Source organism: Oxyura jamaicensis, chromosome 7, assembly GCF_011077185.1.
Source record: "Oxyura jamaicensis isolate SHBP4307 breed ruddy duck chromosome 7, BPBGC_Ojam_1.0, whole genome shotgun sequence".
In the NCBI taxonomy this organism is placed as follows: domain Eukaryota; kingdom Metazoa; phylum Chordata; class Aves; order Anseriformes; family Anatidae; genus Oxyura; species Oxyura jamaicensis.
Window position 1 is genome coordinate 33689926 of NC_048899.1, and position 17640 is coordinate 33707565.

At 37.0% G+C, this 17640-nt stretch overlaps 1 long non-coding RNA gene across 1 annotated transcript; it reads left to right on the forward strand.

Moving 5' to 3' along the window:
• The first annotated feature begins 390 nt into the window (after positions 1–390).
• LOC118170070 lies at positions 391–958 on the forward strand. The gene is made up of 2 exons (XR_004752474.1): positions 391–525; positions 633–958. It is a non-coding gene; the product is annotated as an uncharacterized LOC118170070 (long non-coding RNA).
• The last annotated feature ends 16682 nt before the right edge of the window (positions 959–17640 follow it).

Here is a 17640-nt window from a genome sequence, read left to right on the forward strand (position 1 = left end):
TACTAAAAGGTTAGATATTGAAGATAACCTTAATCACAAATTACACTGCATCCCAGTGAATTAGCTCACAACTTTACAATTCCACATAAACAGCTTTGTTTTCCATCCAAACAGTCTTAGACTATTACTCAGTTAAACTTAATCATAAAAATGTTTCCTAATTAAAATGTTTTTTAAGCTTTAAAGCAGCAGATTTTGCCTCAGACTTTCACGTCACATGCTAAACAGGAAAACCTGTCTCAGAGACTTGGATTCTGCTCCTTGTAAAACCGAATTCCCTTCTGCTGCAGACACATCCTCTACAAAACCCAACTGTGCTCTCCCACCTGCTTGATGAGAATCCATTATTATTTAAGCTGCCCACACTAAGTGATTCATTTGGAGAAATCCCACAAGCAGCTCAGCCAGCAGGCTGATGGGGAGAGAACTTCTGGCAAGCAGAGGCACTACAAGCAGCTGCCTGGTTACTTCAGATGTGCTACTTTCCATGCTACAAAGCTCGGAAGGAACTACTGTTTCTCAGGGGTGTCTTTTCTATATGTGAAAACAACAGAGCTGAGAAGTCCAGTTTCATGGGATTCTTCCCTGTTATCTTAAAAGGAGAGGAACAAACTCACTGACTTATTTTACAGTGTTGCTCCTACCAACTTCAGACTGCATGGGATCATAGACATGCTGAGGATTCAGCCTTCCCACTACCTCCAATGCAATGCATTTTAACCTGAGTAGAGGACAATGATAATTTTTTAAGAAAACTTGAATTTTGGTGAGATTTTTTGTGGCAGATGAGATTTTAAAAAGGGTTCTGTAAAGCAGCTGGGAACTCATACGAGCATAAATAAATCCAAGGAAATTATGTGCTGGACAAGATGTAGTTAAACACTGAAAATAATATATCTCAACCTGTGGCTTTAAACAATGACTTTTAAACCAAGACATAGCAAAATGACAACATACCAACTTTGTCATCAAATGTCCATTTCAGGGTCTTTCAAAGTCAATAAAATCACATTGACTTAACAACAGAGCAGATCTGAGTGACCAAAGTGTCTGAATCACTACTGGATTAACGGTATGAGATCATGACAGATCGGGACACCCTAGCCGAAAGGAGGTGTACCTTGCAGGAAGTTGCAGGGTTAGTGGGGTATGGCCTGTGCCTGGTGAAGTGTTCAGGATTTGCCTTCAGACCTAGACTGTGCTTTTAAAGAGACATCAGTAGTGTCTTGAGGCCAAGACAAGCACTTTTTAAGGTCTTAGCAACTGGGTTAAAATATATTACTACCACCACTGTAGTATTATTTTTTCTCATGGGCAGTATTTCATCTGTAGACTTTTGTAACCTTATATCATTTCATTTATTATGAGGGCCTCAACAACCATAGCATTTAAAAACTACTTTCTAAATGCAGTTCCATTCAGAATATCCCAACATTTCAGGATAAAGTTGTTTTCACCATTTTTTTGTTGTTGTTGTTCTGAAATGGGTAGTGGGTAGTGGGGATGCTAGAGGGAGGAAAAATTAAATGACTGAAGGACAAATCTGTTGCAAAATGGAAGAGCTAACCATGGATCCCAATGTTCTGATCCCTAGAATTGCATCCTCTAGAAAATTAAATGTTTATGCAAAAATAACTCTCCATTAATTAGGTAGCACCAGTCACTTTTCATTTTCATCGCACATTTTCATTATGCAACTTTATCAGAATATCTATTTCATCTTCAGCAGTATATTTGTGCATTTTTTCCTACTCAGATCTGTTTAACTGATTGCCTGTCTGATCAATCCTACTGATTGTTTATCGCTGGTGGCATACAGCATCCATGGAGCTATGCTACAAACTGACAGGCATCTCACTGTATGGAATAATTCAATGACTCATTAAAAAAGAGAATTAGACGTGGCTTCAGAGATTAGTGCCAAGAGAGTTTTGCAATTTTACATTCCTGTTGATGCAAACTGTAGAGACATGTAGCACTGATCAGCAGGACACCAATCAAGACACCGCAGAGGTCAATGTAATGGGTCTCATGGGTCACAGAAATATGTGTGGGTTTGCTTAGTGCTGAAATTCCTCCCAAAATACTCCTTCTTACACAGTATTAAGGCTGAGGAATCAGCCACTCAGGAGAGAAAAAGTGGAATGAAAGTTGAAAGTTCATCATTAATTCTGGTCCTCATGCTTGCACATCAGAATAATTTCTGTGAATCTTTATCATTCAAAAATTATACCGTCTATAATACAATGCAATTTGATATAGTCTTATTTCAGTACACTCTGCAGCTAAGTATAACACATGAAATCTGGCTAGATTTTATGTTCCAATGGGATATACAAAATAAATCAAGGGAAAAAAGTCAAGAGAGATGGATTTTATTTATGTTACCCTAAGTAAATTGCTGAATGACTAGGCAACCTCCAGTTATCTTCTGTCATGTGGTTTTCTCATAACTTCCTTTCTGGGATGAGTAATAGTAGCTCATTTGCACTACGAAAAAGTTTTGGATTAGCTCATTCCCATTTTGAGGCTATTAGGTGGAAAATGTTATAGTAAAATATTTTCTCTGCATCTTTACAAAGTCTCCGAACCTAGAATTGAGAGACAGCAAACTGCCTAATATTCTGCCAGCTTTTCTTTTGGGGTACACCTGGGGATTGGGAAGGGAAGAGAAAATCACCCTGTGCAATACACCAGGACTCCTGCTTTATTATTGTGCATAAGAATGGCAAATCTCTGCCTGAGTCCCTGCAGCCCACATGATAAGCAGAATGCATCTCTTTGTGTACAAGTCATACAAATATTACAGAGCTCACCATAGGGAATGAGAATAAGAGGCTAAGCTCCAATACCCATTAACAAATAAGCACTGTTTCATTAAGTTGTGCAGCAAGGACTGTGAAGAACAGAAAATCGTGTTAATTTAATATAGATTTCTACTTGGAACGTTATGATACCTGTAGAAAATTTTAGTAAATTACTGATGTCAGTTGTATTTCTCTTTGAGACTAGGGAAATAGGTTATTGGCACAATAAAACATCTAGAGGCATTTAAAATGTCAGTCTAATAGCAAGAACCAGTAAGGCTTTTAATTACCTTCTGTGCAATTTTTTTAATTGCTTCAGTGGCTGCAGTGCTTAGTGAATTCCTGACAGAGCAGCTGCAACTGACTTAATTTAAAACGCTTTTGAAGCTCTAGGAGGAAGTGGTACGGAATATAACAGAGATCCAGGGAACTATGTGGGATATTTTATGTGATACATGTGAGGAAATCTTGGGCTTATTTTGCAACATGGATAAGGAAGTTTTAAATAGTTTGAATGGGTATCCACGTTGGCATTCCCCTGGTCTGAGAAGGAGCTGTCAGCTGCCTTTTGTGGGAGCCACACTACGACACTTCTCTTCAAAGACAGCAAAACCCATCCCTGTTGGCCTTGGCAGCTGTGGGGGAAACAGCATAGGCTCTTGGAAAGACTGAATGCTAGCAGTAATCCTCGGACCCGGTCAGATCAACCAGAACTTTATCTTGCAGATTCACTTGCAGCTCTTGAGATCAAACTTTGTAGTTTTTGTTGTTGTTTTTTCCTTTCAAGAGAGAAAGCTGTTCTATTAATGGGGAAGAAAGCACATGAAAATGTTCCCTTATAAAATTTAATTTACAAATAACTGGCACACCCCACCCAAGGATTATCCACAGTAACCACAGAGAGGGATTTGAAGAAGGGGACCTTCCTGCCCTTCAACCTGCAAAGATCCAAGCCCACAAAAATACACGTGGCACCACCTCTGAAGCTCTCCCACTCTCATCCTCTCCAGCCTTGGATAAAGAGCTTGGCTCAGGCACTCTGGCACCACTGTCCCATCCAACTCACTGCCACTTCTGTAACCTCAAAAATGCAGGAGCAGTGATGTCCAGCTGTTAGCCCAGCACTGCTGGATCTTGGCAGAGGGAGGCTGGGAGTGGGAAAATCACAGCACAACATCAACCTATGGTTCTCTGGCAGGGCAAAACCATATGCTTTCAGGTTTATTTCATACTACACTGCACTCTGTTAATAAAATGGACTTTTAAACCATTTGAAAAACCACACGGGGCACAGATCCATCTCACAAACCTCTCCTTCCCTCCTGGGGTTTATCTTGATTAGGCTGTAAAAATGCATCACTGAAAAGGATTAGCTAATACATTCTAACATTTTTTTCCAGAGGTTGTTTCTACCCTACAAAAGCACGGCCGTATCATATTCTGACTAACATATGGTTAAAGAAAACTTTTTTTCCTAATAAAATCACAGGGAAGGTTTTCTACTCTACAAGGAAGTGTAGACCTCAATCACACAATGGGTACACACACCAGCAGTGTTTAGTTAACTCTAACAAACATAGTCAGGACAAATTTTCAGACACATAACGATTATGAGGACGCATTGTGGAAATGGGAAAGAATAAAATAGTGCCTAATCTAGTGCATTGGATCATGTCATCATTTAAAGTCATAAAATAGGATTATTCATTTTAAAATTATTGGAATTCTCATTGTCAAATCTAAGTAGAAAAGGTGTATTTCTTAGATATTAATTTTTGTCTTTCATTGAAACTGTGAAGAAAACAATAGGTAGAAACGTGCTGGGCAACCTTTCAAAACTGAGGTTTTAGTTAAATATACAGAGCAGTCCTTAGAGTGAATATTTAATAGCAATTTTGAAGGTCAGATATAGTCAGTAAACAGTTCTATAAATTATGTTGAAAAATTCTTTTGATGATCCTTGCGATAAATCCTTTTTGTGTAAACTACAACATACTCTACTGGGTCCTCCCTGATTTCATTTATATTCACATAAATCAACAGAAAACCCATGGAAGTCAATGGAGTTACAATGAAAACAGAAACTTTCAGTTTGATTTTTCGAGCAAGCATAAATTCATTGCATCAGCTTTTCAGGACTAGTATAGGTTTAGAACATGTGTTGCTGATGAAATCTACCAGAAGACCTTACGCTCCAGTAATCTAAAAATCTATCATTACCAAACATTTTTTGTAATCCAAAATCATCTACTTAAAGGGGCATGTGTGTGTGATTTTAAAGAAGTTGGAGGAACTGGAGTAATACCTTCACTTTTATTCAGAGTGAAATGTTGTGAGGTAAAGAGGGGTTTGTTGTTATTTTTATATCAGGACTTGGAAAATAAATTTTACATGACTCTGTCTTACAGGACAGAATTTATCTTGTCTAGCCTGCTACTGTGTCTCTTTCATTTGAATGTAAAGATTGCATATTTTTAGATATGCGTAGAAATAAATAGAAAAAAAAAAGTACAATACTTTATATAAACGAAATGCATTATCATCATCAGAACTAAGGAAGTCTGGTTGTGTGTGGATTTTTATTTCATATTTATTCAGAGACTCTTCTTATACCCGGAATGCTTATATGATTCCACGTAAGCATTTCAGTATCCCATAGACAAATACCTTTTCAGACTGGAAATGCATTTTCTTTACTTAACCACCTATTTTCATAAAACATCTAGAAGTAATCACTGATACCTTTGTCAACTTTGGTTGGCCAATGTGTTTAAAAGCTGTGAGCAGGTTTGCACAGGAAGATTATGACTGCATAAGCCTTGTTTTCAGAAGATCAGATGAAAATATTATTGTCTAATAGAGATAATAGAGACATGGAAAGCGACCTAGATTGAAGTCGAAGGACATACACATACAATTCCTAGCACAATAACATCAAAGTCTGTTCCACAGCTTGAGAAAATGTAGTTGGCATGGAAGTTTTCTGAAAAACAAACACCAACCTGAAACTAGTTTTATGTGTTTTCAATCAGAAGCATTCTTTCTTCTTGTTGCAATTCCCTTTTCATTAAGACTTAAAGCACTTTTAAAACTGGGCAAAAAACAAAAAAAAAATGCTAAATGTCCCCCCCCAAAAAAACTCCAGCTAACAGTTTGTCAATTTATATGAAATTAAAATACACAACAAGAATAAGCATAAAAAAAAAAAAAAAAAAACACGTACATGAGAAAAAGTAGAAGTGGACAGGAGAACCTCTACAATGAGAAATAACCTTTAAGATGATAATCTGAATTATGTTTCACTGCAAAAAAATAAAATCTTTAACAACCGTAGGAAAGAATTGTCATACTTCTGGCAGATGTATGGTGCATTATTTTAATTAAGGGGTCCCTCTCATGTCAGAAAAAAAAAAAAAAAGAAGGTATAAATTCATTCAATATTTAAGTATTGTGCTATAAATTCATATCATAAAATCTCAGAGGACTCTTAAAATAGGGTAACAAGAGTAATTTTTCATGCTTAAATTCTGAAACCCATTCAAATTCCGTAATCAGTGTATTGGAAGGCTACATTTTTTATGTTATCACAGTTTTCATTAATCTATCACTTTTTGTTCATTACTATCTTCATATTATATAATCTTATTGGATCATTGAATAATGTTTTCAGTTTTCCTCCTTCTGATTAATGTGTTTATTGATGCAAAAAAACAACAGATATTAGTGTTGGGACTGAATTGACTACACTGAATTGAGCTTTAACTTTGTAGGGTGTTGTTTGTTTGTTGGTTGGTTGGTTTGATTTGTTTGTTTCTATTTGTTTGTTTGTTTTAACCAAAGTGTCTACAAATAAGAAATAAAAATATTTGCTTCCATTTGCCATTTAACCTACAGAAGTTCCAGTGTCCTATTATATGCAATAGGTTTCATGCTTTAAACAGGAGTTTAATTATCAGGTCTCTGCTATAATTGTGATATATGCTCAGGTAGCTACATTACCCATGATCTCCTAGCAGCATTCCAATGTTTTAATTTTAGCCAACAATGAGACACTTCATTTGCCATCTCCAGAACATTGTTAAATACACTGAAGAACAACAATTTTTAATTGAATTTAATGGAGGTGTTCAATATTAATTTCTTTACACTCCTACATCCTCTTTCATTTATTTTATTCCATGCAGTCTTTAGTCTAGCATAGGACAATACAGTTCATCAAGTCTCTAATAAGTTTAATTATGCTCAGCAGAAACGTTTAATATTCCTTCTAGTTCTAACAGGCTTGTGTAAACCAAGTGCTTCCATAGGAGAGAAAACTCAGTATCTGGAAACTCCACACATTTCAATTCGCTCCATGTAGTGGAAAGGGAAGGTAATCTCTTTCCCATCTACATACTTCGATGAGCTATTTCAGTGCACGAGAAAATCTGTGCACTGAGAAAATCCTAAATCTGTGGCTATAACTTTAAAATAGGCAAACTCAGCAATCCTGAGGCAGTTGCAATCAGCAAACTGTATCAGCAAGCCCTCCCTAGGGCACAAAGGCAAAGCAGGACAAACCGAAAAGGTGGATGCCTGACAAGTTTTTAAAGGAAGAGGCCAAGTGGCAGTTTAAAAGTTGAAAGGTGAATGGGACTTCAAGCGCTCTGTAACATTTACTGTGTGACCCCAGCACAAAGACAACAGCTGTTCTTACGAAGATAGGTGTACCAAAGCATGCAGCAGACCAATCATGCCTTTTAAATCAGTCTGTAGCCTTAATCTCATTCCTGTGCAGCCTCACCTGCTCTCACAGGCCAGCTGCATGAGCACCTTTCTGCCAAGAGAACCTGGGATAATGAGGCCTGATGGTGGTACTGACAGGGTCTCTGTGTACCTGGCTGAACTTGAGAGGGGGCACCAGTTCCCTTTCAGCTGTTCCTCCTTTGACCTGTAAGGTCTCTAACCAGCTCAACAGATGCAACTAACCTCTCCAGCAGCTACGCAGGTCTGTCCCTACCAGATAATATTTAGCAGAGTGACTTGGTCCTTAAACCTTTCTGTATTGGCCTCTTTTATTTATTGAGTTACTTCTTTTTTGCTAGAGGCCCAGTGACCTCCAGAGTTATGATCAAGCAAATGTGCAGCGGGGAACAGATCCAGCTCAAGACCCACTGGTCTTCTGGCAGAACCAAGCTCAACCACCTCCAGTTTCTAGGACTGTGCAAGCATATGGAGTGAAGTTAGGTAAGGCAATGAGAAAATCCAAGAAGTAGAAGATGAATTTAATATTAAAGACATAGTCAGCATTATGTTCAAAAATTACCCTATCCTAATTTCATTTATTCATACCTCTTGCAGTAGAACCATTGGTGTTTGAAATTTAAAGAGTATTAGCTATTTAAAAACAGTCATGTTGGAGACTAAGCTGTATTCACACACTGGTGCCTTGCATCCAGCTCACAAGCTCATTCAGTCAGTATGGCCATCTCTGGTATGCTTCAGGCATGTGTGAGAACTGCAGGTAATGCCATCTCCCTTTGCTTACCACTGTTTGGAACAACACGTATAATTAAATGTGTAATTTGTATGAATATGAAGCTTCATTGAAACTTTCTCTTGGTTTTCCATTTTCTTCATCTGTGTTCAACTTTATTTTTTTTTGTTTTTCCACTCACCATAAGAACCAGATTGATAAATTCAATTATTTCTTTTTTCCCTTTCCCTGTAGGTAACTTGAATGGTCATTCTATTTTTCTCTGTTAATGAAGATTAGATTAACACTTTTCTTGTTCTGGGCTGTCTTGTAATTTGCCTTGTCTAGCAATTATAACTTTTGTACTTTGATGTGAGTAGTATTATAAACAGTACTCTAGATAATGGCCAACTCTACCATATGGTGCAATAAAAATGCCTGGATCTCCTTTTGATTTATACTGCAGAGGACAAGTAATTCAATTCACTCCACTACTTGATTTGTTTTTCATTGTCAGTTCACATTGGGATGAATACTTTGGGGATTATTTTAATGCAGAAATACCCAGATTGCTTTATTTGTCTAGATATCAGCAGTTTTCCAGTTTATGAATAGCTTTTGTTTTCATTGTTTATTCATTTACCTGGACTGAATTTCATTTGTCATTGGTAGGTCCCATAATCTAGATGTCTTCCCAAATGAGCTATACTGTACACATGGGATTTTTTTTTCTTTATGCACTCAGTTGATGTTAGCATGACTACTTGGAGATTCAGTCTATAATTAAGGGGCATATTCTGCTGATGCCATCTACATCCTACCTCTGCACAAGTCTATTATTTCAATCTGTCACAATCTGACACTAACGTAACATTTGTGCTTCAGCATAAGCCTCTCCTCAATGTTTTTTATGAAGCCTGAATTTGTGAAACTAAAGCTGAATTTGTGACACATAAGCACTAAAACTACTTCATCTGACTTTAGTTTTTACCTTTGACTTGAAAATCCCTTTTGGACTGTTATGAAATGTCTTCTAAGAATCTAAATATGATTACCTCTATGCTTCCCTTAATGACCAGGAAGCAACAGTTTACTTTTCTTATTGAATTACGAGACCAGCAGTCAATTACCCCCAGGTATTTGGACTTACTGAGAGACCGTCACACGTATTTCATGGGCTAGTATATGTTCAAAATTGTTTCTAACTGTACTTTGGTTTTTGTCAGTAGATTACAGTAAGTAAACCTATAACAGCCACTCAACTTCCTTCCAAAAAAAAATAATAATAATAAAACTGAATACTTTAAAAAATACTTCCAACCAAATAATACAGTAAGCCTGAACAATAAACTATTTTTTAACATGATCTAGAATTCTTATTACCTATGCTGGAAATACTGATTTCTCAGATAAAAGGTATGGTCCTTGTCACTTACCATCCTTTCATTTTAGCCCTTCCCTGAGTCACTGGAAATGAGAACTTGCCCCAGTTGAGGTCCACCATGTTTTAAGACCCTCATACTTTCTGAAAGGGTTTAAGGGAAGAGTCATACCACCAAAGTCAAGCCTAGCAGATTTAGAATATAAGTAATTCTGTAGCCTTCTAAACCAAGATTTAAGGAAATGACTAAAAACTAGTAAAATAAATAAATAAATAAAAAGCTGAGGTATAAAAAGAAGGAAGAGAAATAATATCACACATGAACATTGAGATCTAGTAACACGTTATTGACAGTTGAGAGTTCTCTCCAACAAGGGCAATTGGTTACTCCTTGTTTAGTATAAACATTTCTATTTGCTTTCATACTCTTCAAAAGATACGTTTAGGTAACAGTCAGGTTTTCACAGACTTCTGAACAAAGCTTTCAAAAAAACATTGACAAAGATCTGATTGTTCTTCCCTGATTTTATGCTAAGCAACCAAAAACATTCATAAATTGTAAGGATAATACAAATAACAAACCTCCAAAATAACCTCCAAATTTCAGGGTATTCAGGGCAATCTTCTACTGTTCATGCATTTCTCTACTGTTGGAAAGCAACAACAGTTTTTACTGCTCGGGTTGTGTCTTCTAATGGCTTTGTCTGTATTTTGCTACTATCTGAATCATTTCACACATGAGGTACTTATGCTCATTTAGCAATGCATCTGCTAGTGTTGTGAGCAGCAATGTTTGCTAAGGCAACTGTGTCCACACAGGGAAGAAAGTGATTTTCACATCCCTTGAAATGTTAAAGTGAGTAAACAATATTTGTCTCATGGAACAGTGTTATATGTAAAAGGATTGTTGAAGAAGAATATAGGGCTGTGTTAAATAAATATATGAAATAATACATGCAAGCAAACTCATGCAAGTAATTCCATAGACCCGAAGCAAGGTGTCTACCTAAATTGGATTTAGCTTTCAGGTTCACAAGCCTCGTAGAAAAAGAAGAATCAGAGCACAGAATATTAAAAAAAAAAAAAAAAAAAATTCTGCCACCAGTTTCTGAACAAAATATGCAAACTGAAAAGCTATAGGATGTAATATTTAAAATATGCAATGAAACACAAATAGAAAATGGTAAACAGATCACAGTAAGCTGTGTTGCTTATTTTTGACTTTTTTTTTTTTTTTTTTAAGTAGCCACTCTCCTTTACACCTTCCCTCCATTCCTACCTTGTGTACATTTTTATGTTTTATTATTATTTCCAGCACAATTTGCAGCTTCTGTGAGCTGGGCTTGGAATAGCCACTGATGCTTTTTTGGTGCAAAACAAAATACATGAAGAATCAGCACTGTATTATCTCTGCAAACATGTACTCTTCCTCAGTCATTTTGCAGTTCTCAATCTAGTGGATGTCAGGGTATTTAATATGGCCCATTCTTCATGGAGAATAGTCGTCCCATTTGCTGCTGTGAGATTGATAGTGCTGCGTGCTATCAATCCCAAAAGCTCTGATGCAGGCCATGGACCTCAACCAAAAGATTCCTTTCTGTGCTATCAATCTCACAGTTCTGTACTGTCTCCAAGTCTTAAATCAGGCTGGTTGATATCTTTCCAGTTTCTGTATTCCTGCATCAGCAGTCTGGCTAAACATGGTCATCACTCACTACCTCTGTTTCAGCAGTGGTTACAAACACACTATCACTTTCTGCAGCGTTACACTATTACTGTTGCAATTACTATTTATTTATATTACAGGAGCACCCATGATGTGATCAGTGCTTTCTAAACCTAGACAAAGCCACAGGCTCCATCCCCCAAAATGGACTAGCCTTACGGGGACTTTTTGCAATAGTAAGACTTTCAATCTTATATTGCACCGATAAATATCAAACACATCAGTTTTGTGTTGAACAACAGCAATGTTTGCTCTGTTATGGATGTTGCCATTGTTAACACAGTGAGCTCTGAGGCATCTCAAAGAGTTCCTGTATGTCAGAGTGGAAAGGCGGAGGGTCCCCTTTTCAAGCCCCCCTGGCCTGTAGGTAGATGCTCCTTCCTGCTCTGATGGGAGTATTGCTGCTTACTTTGCCTAATGGCCATTTAGTGGCCTCCTTAAATACTCTCAAAGCCCTTATGTGTCATATGCTCCTGGAAGACATTTTGTGTAAATGTGAACATTTAAAAAAGTAAATAAATAAATGTTAAACTGGGCATTTCACCTTCTTTTTACATGGCTAGATTCAGTTGTTTTTTGTTGTTTTTGACTTGTTGTTGTTGTTGTTGTTGTTGTTTGTAGACTAAGTGCATCTATAAGGTGTATTTTTCACAAGCAGCAGGCACCCAATAAAAACACATTTAGAATTTGTATCTTTGGAGTTAGGCAAATCTTCAGTCAAATGCTTATGGCTCACATAAAGAAGAGTGGAAATGCCCCTCGTGTATTCAAGTCTTAATATAAGCTGATAATTAAACTCTCTACCATTATTGTTGAATTTGGATTTTAAATCCTTAAAATATGGGAATGTCAAGTCACCTTTCCCACTGAGACAATTTAACAATTGAAATTTATGAGCCATACCCTTCATTATGACTTCCATTATGTAAGGGGATCTTAATTTTAAGCCCATTCCATCCTTCAGTAGAAGGCTGATGAAGTAGTACAAACCATAGCTTTTATAGAGCTTCTTCTGCAAGAATGATTAGATAATATCCTACATGAGTATCTGGGTCTGCACAGTGTCACTTCTGTGAATCAATGCGTGAAGCTAAAACTAGGCACTTACCAACTCGCTACGTACCCTGTTCCCCGCCTTGGTAGTAGAGGAAATAAGAGTACAAGAACTCAGCATAAAGCCAAGGAAACTGCCAAAAATGTACAAGCAGCAGTAAGAACAGATGAAGCAACACTGTTCCTTCCTCTGTGACTCAGCCACCTGAAGTGAGAAGCCAGCTGTGCACACCCCCTTTTAGGGGTCAGAATACAGAAATAACAGAGCTGTCAGTTCATCCAGCTCAACTAAGCCAGATAATAGGTAAGATAAAAAGAAGTACTGAAGTGAAGGATCTTTTAGTTTTCATTTTCATTCAGCCTTCCCTAATTAATATGCACAATAAATATTTCTGCATAAGCACCCTGCTTGGAGTGCCAAGATGAGAATCTGTAAGGGGAATCAATAATTTAGTGGAGTCTATTTACTATTCTATTTTTGTTGCCTATAAACGCTGTCACAAAGACTGAAGCCCCACCATGCCAACACACTGGGCAAAACAACTCCATCTGAAATGTTTAGTGTCTGCAAATACAGCAGACTATGACCAGAAAAGCAAACTGCAGAAAGAAAGGGAAAATAATGCAGATGACCAACTCAGTGAATGAATTTATCAGTTTTGATGAAAACACGTATGAAATTAAAATGCAATATTTCAATTTCCCCAAGGAGTTGGGTCAAGTATTCTAAGACAGAGATGTTTTTAATTACCAACAAAAGGTCACTTTTTAGTCTCTAACTTAAGTTTTTATTTTCTCTGATTAAATAATGCAAGATCCATGGTCTACTTACAAGGCAAAAGATTGTAGGCTTTATCTGCTGCAAATACTCATTTATATTTCAAGGACAGACTTCTTTATAACTAAATTTCTTCTCATTCTTGAAAAGATCTCTTCTAGTCTCAACTTCAGTTTGTAATGAATGAACTTAGTGAACTAATTTATTCCTTTATCAAAACTATAATTACGTATTTTTTATACCGACAAACAATGTTTCATGCAAAAAGAACTGATTTAAATTTCACTGCTTATAGTAAGACTATGAAGACTCTTGTACGAATCTTACAGTAATATCTTTACAGAAGACAGAAATGAGGATATAAAAACCTGAAATACAGTTCACTCAGATTGCAGTTTAGTAGAAGTGTATGACACTTTATCAGTTGTATAAGTCCTTCTAACTAAATTATGTTACAATGATGATGCTATTAATCATACCTACAGTATTCTCCCCATCTTAGGAGATCTTTCAAATCTACTCAGTCTCTACTAAAGAAAAATACCAAATGCTCATTTATTCTCTATTAAAGGAAGCAAAGTAATTGCTAGTAACAGTGATGTGAAATGCAAAACATGAACATATGCCAAAAACAATTGGGAAAAAAATGAACAGTAAATTCTACCAGTAAAACTGTTCTGTTTTTCAGCAATAAAGCAAACTATAAAGTAACTCTATAAACCTGTTAATGTAATGTAAATCAAGGCCTCTAGGACCAAGGTCATGCAAAATTGGAACTTTCTTAAGACAGGAAAGCAAAGTAAGGAAAAAAAGTCATTCTGTATAGTGCATGCTATGCTATCTATTGAATAATGGTGGTCAAGATGAGGGGAGAGAGGATATAAAACACCATACCATATTTGAATGGAACAGATCACTCATCAATATGCAAAAAATAAAGGGAAGGATAATTTAAAGGTTATTTCAACAAAAGCAAATTAACTGCACAGAGTTCAATGTCAGCTTCAGCATTACAATCCTGCCTAAATATTAAGATATGCAGAGGGCAAATAGCCAGTATTTCTTTCCCCTTTATAGTATGTGATGCTGGATCGCAGAAAGAAGAATCGTTTAAAATGAGTTACTAAACACCCTCTGAAAGAAAATTATTTATTTTTGCTTATTGGCTTTAGTTTAGGGGGAGGGTAGTTCTGCTGCATTGAAAAGAACAACCTTAATGTGATATTTTAGACCTGAGTCCTCATAGCTCTCGATAAACCTTCATTTATTATAAAACTCTGACTTTAACCGCAGTGACTCAAACATCTCTACATAAAAATCAAAATCACTGAGGCATAGCTCCTGGAAGTCAGTACACGTGCTCTAGAGAGATGGAAGCTCTGGATAGATGTGTGTGCATAGCGTCAAGCAGGCCAAGGGAGCGCACATCAGCCCTGCACAGCACAACGCAGCACGTTGTCCTGCCTTCCTGGGCGACCACATGCTACTGCCCACTGCTGTGTGAGCTTACCACCTGTGGAAAGCATCACAGTGATGCACTCTGTGACTGAACCACTCTACATGTAAGCCAGACGTGGGATGCTCTATCAGGAAATAAATCCTGCTTCCCTCTGCTTTCTTGTATGCTTTCCTCCCTTTTTGGGTACCACTCCTTACACTGCTTTAGACTGTTAGACATCTCAGAGGCTCTCTAACGAGCTTGCTTCACTGCAGAATTTGTTCATATTTAACATATTTGCTGTATGTTAACATATTATATGCCTAAAATATTTACAGAAGCCAGCACTGTTGTAACAGGAAGCTAAGGAGAAGCCAAATGAAAGCATATGCCACACCAGTTTATAGCCAATTTACATTCCTTCAGCATTTGCCTAAAATCACCTTTGAAACGAACCCCTTTTTCATTGATTTAAACTGTTTGAGTAGAAGAACTGTTCATCATATGTCTACAGTTTCTGTTAACATGTGACAGTGTTTTTATACATTGTCGCACAGAGCAGCTGAAATTATTTCAGTAAACAAAATTATTTAATTTTCCCATATATCATCCCTACATTAGGCTGAAAGCTCATCATGTTTTTCAAAGCAAAAGAAATGCCAAGAAAGGCACACAGAGGCTTCATTTTCCAAGCCTGCAATTGTCAAAGGAAATATAATTTTTTGGCTTTTACACAATTTACCCTGCTGCACACACTTAAACGTCAATGCCTGATAACTGCTTCTGTGTATGTGCTGAAATACTTACACGCAGAAGCTAAATATGTGAAGGAAGAAATACATCATTAGCTTCTGCATGCACATTACTGAAAATTGGAACAAAATGCCCTAAGGAAAGGATCTCATGAATTTACAGTTGAAATGGTCAAAGACCAATGGCTTAAGAGCACCATTTAACAACATATTGTGGTTGTTGTCTGCTTTAGGCTTCTTTTGCATGGAATTTGACATATGTGTGGGTGTATGCATCTTCTGAGCAGAATGTGAATTAGATCAGATAAAATATATGTCAGCTCAACAGGGTGCCCCAAAATACCCACCAACCGACCCATGTATTGCTGCATTTGCCATCTTAAGCAAATTCAATTTCTTCCTTTGTGATAAAATAAGCCAGTTCAAAGTGGATAACATCTCACAATAATGAGTCCCAAAGCTGTAATTTAACACAAACCTAGCAATTCCATTATACAACACATCCAGTTCATTAAAAACAACAAGCCAGCTTGTATATGATCTCTATCACCACAAATCAAATATCAGCAAACTAAGCTGCAGGGAAATGCACGGTCCAACTGAAAAAAAAAAAAAAAAAAAAAAAAAAAGAAAAAAAGAAATCTGAGCAACATAATCACCTCAGAAGACAGTTAATTTAGATCAAATGTTCAGATAAAATTATGTTTGAGTCATTAATACTGAGATAAAAGCATTTCTTATCTAGCAAACTTAAAAAGATCTTAAATCTATCCTATATAAATTATAGCATATTCATAGTAAATATAGTCATATTTAATGTATTATTCAAAGTATTTTTGAGTTTATTCAGGCAAATGGCTGATAGTGTCAGTGGTCTGGTTAACAAGTACTGGAAGTATCAGTTTATTTACTGAAAATCTGTTTAAAAGACAACAGAAACCCATTTACAAGACATAACTGAAATATTTTGGACTCAGTTTTTCATTTCATTAGATGCTGGGCACTGGCAACTCTCATTATCTTTAATGAGAAGCTTCATAACCTTTTCAGATTATGAATACCTGGCACAATGGGGCCCCAGCTGAAACACCTTCTATATTTTAGCATCTACACCACTGCAATGCTACTAGCTGTGTGGCATTTTACTTGCTTCACTTTGCTTAATAGAAAGGATCTATCAGGTTTAATGCTAATGAAATATTTTTTAAATTCCTCTAGGCTCAATAAAAGGCAAGAGATGTGGCCAACACACACTGTTCCAAGCAGTCAATTCTAGTTTTAAAGCAACAATGCATAACTCTTCTCCTAAAGGTTTACCCTTTTAAATGCTCTCTCCAAGCTCATTTTACATCTAATAGGCCATTCAGAATGCTTTGAAAACAGTATATATAAATATATATACATATATATATATATATATTACTGCGGCAATTTGGTAACTGCTTTGCCATCCACCTACTGACGTACAACGTGTTTACTGCAACAGCAACTGAATAACTTGCAGGACAATGCAGGGGGAACAGGGAGGTGTAGCACGGCCAGGGTCTGAGTTCAGATCCATTTTGGGATTCACATAAACCACACTTAGAGCAGCAGAAACAGATGTGGAGGCACAAAATGAGGTAGATAGGAAGGGAATGCCCCATCAGTACCAACCAGTTTCTGTGCCTCTATATTTCTTGCATCAAGCAAGGCCACGTTACACCAGCTTAATAGACAAGCAAAGGGGACAGTATTACAGTGACCACAACAAAATGCTGGCACACCAAATGGAGCAAAGCTGTGCTTATTACAAATTTAGTTCATCCTTACAAGCAAAGCAACTTTAAATGACCTCCTCATGCTTCTGTAATGACTGAAGAGGGACCAGTGCTCCTACTGGGCATCAGGACGTTTGTAACACTCTAGCTATCCCTTCTGACTTTTGCTGTTGCGTGGCAATGTTTGAGAGCAAAGCAGGAGAGTTATGTGTCCTGCTGACAGCAGTGATTATGATACCTAGCTGGGAGAAGAAAGCCAAGCACTATTTCAGTGTTGCTTGAGTTCACTGTTTTGGGATGCCATGGCGCACCACACATCTTCCTCCATGCAGATATCTGACTCATCCTCACTGTAAAGGGGATAATATAAGGATATGATGAAGTCTCAGTGGATGTCCCCTACATCCTGGCACACAAATCTCACCAGAGGAGACCATAAGAGCTACCAAAACCCTGGGAGACTGAGCCAAGTGATTTCTAAGTAGCTAAA